This window comes from Rhipicephalus sanguineus, chromosome 7 (genome assembly GCF_013339695.2).
Source record: "Rhipicephalus sanguineus isolate Rsan-2018 chromosome 7, BIME_Rsan_1.4, whole genome shotgun sequence".
NCBI lineage: Eukaryota > Metazoa > Arthropoda > Arachnida > Ixodida > Ixodidae > Rhipicephalus > Rhipicephalus sanguineus.
This window is the reverse complement of record NC_051182.1, coordinates 93,466,740-93,474,866: the sequence shown is the minus strand read 5'-3', so window position 1 is coordinate 93,474,866 and position 8,127 is coordinate 93,466,740.

Below are 8,127 nucleotides of genomic sequence, written 5' to 3'. Positions count from 1 at the left end.
CCTTCCGTAGACGGGAAGGCGCGAAGAAGCCTCTCAGGTCCTCAGTACTCTGACAGTCGTGCCGCTGTGCGACAGAAATTGAGTGATCCATACTGGCGCGAGCGCTTTCGCTAACCCACAGCTTACTTTGTACCACTCGATCTCCACCTCACCTGCGGTGGCGGCGCTTTTCTTTTACGCCGCGCCTGGGCAACGCTGGAAGCCTATAAGTACATACATCCTAAGTTTGTACATACATCCTAACTTATTAGTACATACATCCTAAGGTGACTGCGTAGCACGGGCACCCATCGATTCCCGTTCGTAGAGTTCCCGCTGCTCCGTCTAGCAAACCATCGATGACGTCACTGTTTGAGGTAAGCATGTAGGGCATCCCCAAAGCGAGCAGAATCTTGCTAGGGAGATTCGCAAAGTCGGTGCGCGACATGCGAGCTACTTTTTGCTGCGCTTTACCGACTTCCAGCTTTCTACGGCAGCTGAGATAGATGCCCTCAGCAGCGTGTTCCGTCAGCGTTTGCCTCTTCAGATGTAGCGAGGGATGCACGGAAGAACGCCGGTGGGAAGAGCAACTGCGTGGTCGAAGAGGTGGTGGCGCCCTCTATAGCGCGGCGTGTGTGTCAGTCGCATGTCTACGAAGATCTTTTTTGCGATTTTAAGTTAATTATTCTGATGACTTCTGAGTTATTTTTGCTAATTAAATTATTTTATAAGTTGCTCCTTTATTGTAATCTGGTTTTGAGTATTGCTAAGCTTGTTTTGGGCCTGTATTAATCACTTCATTTTTAGCGTGAGCCTGCCACGTGAGATCTACGGATGGAAGACAAGGCAGGCCCCTAAAGTTCTACGCACTTAAAAAAGTATTTACGAGCTGACGCCTGTGATCGGTGTGGCCTACGAGATTCGCTTTGATTGGAGATTGTCTTTCTGAAGGTTAAGCCCCACAAACTGTTCAGTTCAGGGACTTCAATTAAAATGGCCCTTAAAAATTTCTTACACACTCGGAAAACGCTACAGATCAGTGGTGCTAGCATTCAAATGTGAAATAATGATGTGCAGTGCCTGCGACTGCATTATTTAAAATGTTGGAGTACCGCTTGTTCCTTCATTGCGCAATTTCGAAAATAACCTGTCCGCCAACTAGAACAGTGTGCAGATGAACATCTAAGCGGAATAGTACAAAGAATAAAGATACAAAGGAAGGAATACTCGACAGACCTGTGTCATATTAGTGAGAAAGAGAGGATATGTTCGGTGCTTCTCACTCCGTTTTTCTGCGTTTTTCACATCGTTTTATCTTCGTTTTTTACGCTACCTAAACAAGACGTTCAACAAGTGCTTTCGTGAGAAGTATGAGCGGGTAGGCGCGGGCGTGTGGCAAATAGCCTCGAACACGACATTGGGCGATTGGCGGCGGCATCTTACGAAAACAAAGTAGAAAGGGCTCCGCGGTTTCGCTAAAAGTTGGCACTCCCACCTTCGCCCTCCTCGCTAGTGCTGGTAGAAAACGGCAGCTCACTGCGTGTCACTTGCCGCTCACGATCATAAGGCGGGAAAACAAGCTGACCACGACATTGGGCTATCTATAGCTCCGGGCAAAATGCCGCTATTTATCACTTCACCAACTGTTTTCTTTACTGTCTGCGCGCGCGTTCTTGTGTGTGTGTTGGGGAGAGGGGGGCAACACAGAATCAGGAAAGAGCAAAATGGGAATAAAAAATTCGGGAGCTCTTCCCCTATCGGGGAAATGGGGACAGCCGAATCTGGACGGGTGGGCGAGCCTGATCTACCGCTTTCTCTTTCTTTCTTTCTTTCTTTCTTTCTTTCTTTCTTTCCTTCTTTCTTTCTTTCTTTCTTTCTTTCTTTCCATCGTTCTTTCTTTCTTTCTTTCTTTCTTCTTTCTTCCTTTCTTTCTTTCTTTCTTTCTTTCCATCGTCCTTTATTTATTTATTTATTTATTTACTTATTTCCATCTTTCTTTCTTTCTTTCTTTCTTTCTTTCTTTCTTTCTTTCCTTCTTTCTTTCTTTCTTTCTTTCTTTCTTTCTTTCTATGTAGGTCGCGGCTATCCCCGGAACGCTGTTTTCGGGCCGAATCAGCATAGCGTCTTTGATATTCATTCCAGCGTTGTTCAGCCTGTATAGAACGACCCACCGAAAGGCTCTGCCCCGTCTTGTGCCTGACATTCCATAAAAGATGTAGATCACCCACCTGAGCTCATGTCAACTGCAAGGTGGACAGCGAACTGACATACCTTAAAAGTGTGATGGTAACTGAAAGAGCGGCCTATCTGTGAGTAAAATAAGCTACCTTTTACGACAAGTGTAACATGCAAGTGCGCTCACTTTCTTGGCAGCTGCGGTTCTATATAAGGCGGCAATAGATCTTTCTCGGGCGTCTTTCGACTTCTTTCCTTCAAAATTTTCTGCTATAAAAAGGCTGTTATTGCGGCTCCCTTCTGCATATGCAATGTTAAGGTCCACAGAAGCTCTCGTGCATTGGAGAAGCTCCCGTGGTAAGACATCCATCATGGACAACCTGGAAACTTAAATCCAAGCCTCCTTATTCATTCAGTGCCTTAGGTTCGCTAAGAAATGCTTCGCATTTAAAAAACAGCAGAGTAGCATTACGAGTACGGTGGCTATTTGGACAAGTTGGTAAATCTTCATCTTAACACAGCGCAAACACACGAACAAAGAAGGATAACGAACCGATGACACGAGCGCTCGTGTCGTCGGTTCCTTATACTTCTGTGTTCGTGTGTGGGCGCTGCGTTAAGGTGTAGCATTGCGAACTTTAATGAAAGCGTTGGCAAATCGCCTACAATGTTGCCTACAGTTCACACTCAGCCACCGCAGCTGCACACGTATACACACACAGTCAATATAGTTCGTCAACGGATAAAAAAATGGAAATGAGAACAGTGCCACTCGCAGGACCGTAATAATCGTAGGCGATTTCATTGTATCCGACAGTTGGAGGCGTTAAATAACTAAGCACTCGCAGCACACTTCCACGACTACTCACCAATACAAGAAACACAAACACAACGAAGTCATACCGCGGTAAGCATAAATGTGCATCTGATGATGATGAGGCCACGCCACCGCGATAGCTCTGGACAACAAACGCGAATCTCTAAAGCTTTATTTTTGCTAAGTGCGTTAACTATATCATATGGTCATATGTACCAGCCAATAGAGATCTCAAAGGTTATGCGTTTGCTGGCACGATTCTGTAACGTAATGAGTTTCCGTAAAAATGTAGGTTCACCTGTAGAGTAATACACTGTATAATGCTCGGATGGCGCAAAAGATTCAGCTATATTCGTAATTGACCTATTTTCATGAGAAACAGTAAACATCTTTATTTGAGGAGAGAGCTCAGGAGAGGCAGTGCAGGATGCATTGAACTCGGACCGCTCCTGGGCCTTCGTGACCAGCCTTAGGTGATCGTTGGGGATTAACGCGGTAGTAAGCTGAGCCTCACGACGTGTAGATCACGCATTGATATTTGGTACAAATGGTGGCGACCAACACTACTCCATTATGGAACAGCCGAATGGAGCTGTCCATGCACTTAGAAGACATTACCAGCTTTTCAGAGAACCAAATACCTAAGGCTACACCTAGCTGAATTTATCCTGAAAATCCTTTGTGATCGATCTGGTTACACTGCAGATTTCGGCTGCCTATACGAATGATTTTACTTGCAACCTATGCAATGAAAAGTGCTGCACAAACTAAGCTATCTTGCTGTTCGATCCTTTAAGCAAATGATTGAAATAATTTGAAAATGCTTAGATTGGTGCTGTTTAAATGGTTGCTAGGAATTCCTCACAAAGCAAGCGACAGGTGGAACGAAGAGAAACAGCGTTGATAGCTATGAGAGTCAATGAATGAATGAATGAATGAATGAATGAAGAATGAATGAATGAATGAATGAATGAATGAATGTCCACGCAGAATCTGCTTCGGGAGTTGTGAAGCGTAGAGTTTCATTGTACGCTGTCTAAACACCCTTGGTTGTAGCTTTCCCTAGAACGCTGCTTTCGGATGGCGTCGGCATGGCGTTCTTGACCTCCTTTCTAGCATTCATCACCGTTTCGGAATGGCTCCAGCCTCAGCCGCAGTCGCATCCCGCGGTCATGGGACTGGCAATAAAATTTCGTCAGATATAAAGATAACTGATGCGTACAATCCTTCAATCAGCTTTAGATGTAGTCCTTGAGAGTGATTTTATTCCACTACCGCGAACGCTTCATAGAAAGGCTTGGTCTTTTCCATTTCTCATGCACCGTGTGTACAACGCATTCATAAGGATCAGTTTTAATAAACTTTAGCAAGCGTGCTGAAGACACGTATGCAAGTCCGTAACGCAGAACCGGTCATTTCTTCAAACACACACTTCATACGAATGACCATTCACCTAAAAGCTATTTATGAAGAACTCAAAAAACGAAAGAAAAAGTGAGAGAAAATACTAGCATGTTTGAACAGACGTCGTATAACAAGAGAAAAATTATTTGGACCGTGACCTGAGGAGCGTCTTGAGCGAAAGGCGAACATCTTCCTAAAAGACGTCTTATGGACACCGGACTAGATAAGCACTTGTGATGAACGTCTAGCTACGTGTAGTTATATACAAAGTGATGTGTTGGTCCGTATACTATGGGTAGAGCATGGACAGAAATGTGAATGCTCTTTTGCAAGGTGAACTCATGTAAGGGAACTATCAATTACAAAGTTATTTTCTTTAGTTGCTCCAGTTTGCGCTATGTCTTTACACCGGAGCTCTTATGCTCGAGGTTGACCGTGTGTCTTATATCGAAAATTATCATCATCATGAACTGACACGCGCTCTCTTCGTCCTCATCGTCTTCTGCTTTGCTCTCACAACATGTGCACCGATTTTTTCGGCGTGGGACGCAATAACGCTGACGGACGAGAGAACGAGTACACAGAGAAAGAGAGAGAGAGAGAGAAATTCTTGGCGAAATAAGATTTCTTGGAGAAGCGAGACTCGAACACGCGTACCGACGATCGAAAGGCGAGTGTCGTAACCACTCGGCTATCCAGGCACGCTCCTATAGCACATCATGACCTTGCATAGCATAGTATAGCAAGGGGGGAGGGAAGTGAGGGCGAGGAGGAGGGAAGAAAGAGTACAGGGAGAGAGGGAGAACGAAATACAGAAAGAAAAAGAGAGAAATTGGTAGCAAGAAAAGGAATAAAGAGAGAAAAAGATTGATGGTGAGAGAACGACTACTGAGAGATATAGAAAGAAAGTAAATGTAGAGAGAAAAAGGTGGAGATAAAGAAAGGGCAGAATTTGAGAAATCGACAGAAAGACAGAGAAAGAAAGAGACAGAGAGAGAGAGATAGAAAACAACAGACACATGAAAAGATAGAGAAAACGACAGCAGGCGTAGTCATGCATAGTATAATATATTAACGGGGAGGAAAGAAAGGTGAGAGGGTAAAAGCCTAGCCACGCCAGGACCAGAGAGGTGGCCGACAGCTCTGCTGTAACCCAGCCATGAGCAGCTTAATGCAAACTGTGCTGTTTTTAGTTGTTAATTTTTCCTTGTTGGGTAAACACTTTCTTTTGCACTGCAGAACTTGAAGTGGAGGTGATATTAACCTCATCCGCTTCACACCAAGCCACTTAGAACAGAAAAGAACAGAACATAAGACCATACTGGTACCCTGTCTCGGTGACGTGCTGGGCCTCATCACCTATCGTGTTCAACACATTGGAGGGGGGGGGGGGCGTATGCAGGCCGTCTGCTAATGCGACCTTGTGTTTTGTTCTGCGCATTACGGGGTCAACAAGTGATCGTTAATTTTGGCGCAGTGGCTTCGCGGTTATGCCAATGTATATGCAAACTGATAGCGAAACTTCCATAGAAGCCCATGTGTCAAGAAATTGGCGGCTTGTTGTGAAGGTGGCCATCTACGTATCGAGTGGACAACTGAAACCAAGTAGTAAATAAAACATGACGTCATAACTAGAAGAGGTAGCGGCGTCGTGCGTTAACTTTAGATGTTGCGATAATGTCATATTCTTTTAAGTGCTGCTCTGTTACTTGCTTCTAATAAGTACGTCTTTCCTTTTCAATCTTTACGGCCCTCTTGTAGCCGTATGCGAGAGACAAGAATGATGAACAACAAAAATTCGAGACACCATCTTCATTTAATAGCCGAATAGCGACACTTGTTGAATACGTCACAATACCTTCCATACAAGAAAACTAGGATTAAACCACGGCTCACGAGTACAACACAACAATATTTCAAAAACTCAACTTTCGCAAGCGCTGAAAACCTCTGTAGCGGCACACCAGCCGTAAAACGATCACTTTGGCAGCCTTACACAGCGCAGCGTTTCTTCGTGCAGCGTGTCGAATTCATTTTTACGATGGGCGAGGGCACGCCGGCCGTGCGCCATCCAAAGCAGTCTGCAGTCGCAGGAAAGGTTATCTACAGTTTCTGTGAGCTAGTTAAGATTCTCTGAAGTTTCTGGCCGGTAAACAATACGCGCGCAACCCGCAAAGAACGTGTACACCAATAAAGCACATGTACGCAAGCCTTAATATTCAACTACTGCGCCCACAGTAAAACTTGCATTATTTAAACATACGAATTTAAAGAAAGTGAGCTGAAACTGTCTTGACATTGTTGCTCCCATTGCAAGTTATTTGCGTTCATGTATATGGCTTTCCAGCCTGTAGCCTCTACAGAGAAGCTACGGAGCGTTTACTACATGCCATTTCATGTATTTGTGTAAAGAGGCCATGGATAATTAATCATGAATATCTCCAGATTGCTGTATCTTTTTTTATTGTTTTCGAAAAGGACAAATGATGTCCAGAGAGCACAGGGCAGTAAGGACCCTGCAAACCCTCTTCGTTAACCCACCCCTTGAAAGCATCAAGTTCACACTACGCAAGTAATTAAGGGCGCTCTAGTGGAAGATGGGCGGGACTACATGCGGATTCGTTGTGGAATAGTGAAGCAGTCGACGAGAGGTTTCTTACTGAAACTTTCGCACACCGTCGAACCGCTGTGATGTCTCTGCTGGTGAAGATATTACAGTTTGGTTCGTAAGGTGCGCAATCACGCGCTTTCGCGTTGGCGTCGTGTTGCTCGCTAGGATTAGCATAGTACAAATGCAATTCTCATCGAGATGATTTAATGGGCACAGGTGCAGGGTGGTGGATTCGTTGCCTCTCACTCAAGTAAAGTTGTAATGGGCAACTTCGCTAGGGTGTGATGCAAATGAACTAATGGACCCATTGCAGAACGGGAACTTAATGATGGCGGAGCATTTGCGCACGCCTTGCAGCGGTTATATCGCTGTTCAGTCTGGTAATATCATCAGTCGGATTGAAAAGTTGGCGGCGGCATAATGGCTCCCCGTGACGGATAAAAGTTGTGTTCTGAAGTTAGGCTTTTCGTATTATAGTCCTTCGTTTTAATGAATCTCCAGAATTCCGTGGTTCATTCATTTTATAATAAATATGCCAGCGTGCTTGCTTGCATATACATCGCATTAAACGTAGCGTAGAAAACGCCAGGCCTGCGCTGAAACCGCTGCACAGTCACAGCGAAAGCTGGAAGAGTGGCGTTTCTAGAGCTTGCTGTAAGCTCTCTTGGGGCTACAATACAAGTACACTAGAAAGGCACCCACTACGCGGTAAATCACAATTTTTGTGAAGTTGGGAAGCACCTACTAAGCCATTATTCGTCATTCCGCGGAGAAGCAAGGCACCAGCTACACGTTTGTAAGACATTACGTGCACTTTGTTGATGCGACGACTCATGAAGATGAAGAATTATGGCTCAGCCCTTTGTAATGGGTTGGAAGCTTTAAACGGCCCACCAGTTATGTAATTTCCATTGGGTGACGCCCGGTCGCTTTTTCCCTCTCCCGTCATGCTGTATAACATACGTTGACGTGGGAGAGAGACGGGGGGGGGGGCGAAGAACTTTTCTGAGACCCCGAGGAAATGGATCATGCGCTTATGGGCTTCCTTGGCAACCAATACAAGTGCACTTGTGAGGAACCCACTACGCTATAAGTTATTGTAATTTTTGAGAAGTAGGGCAGCAGGCACTGTGCCATTTTT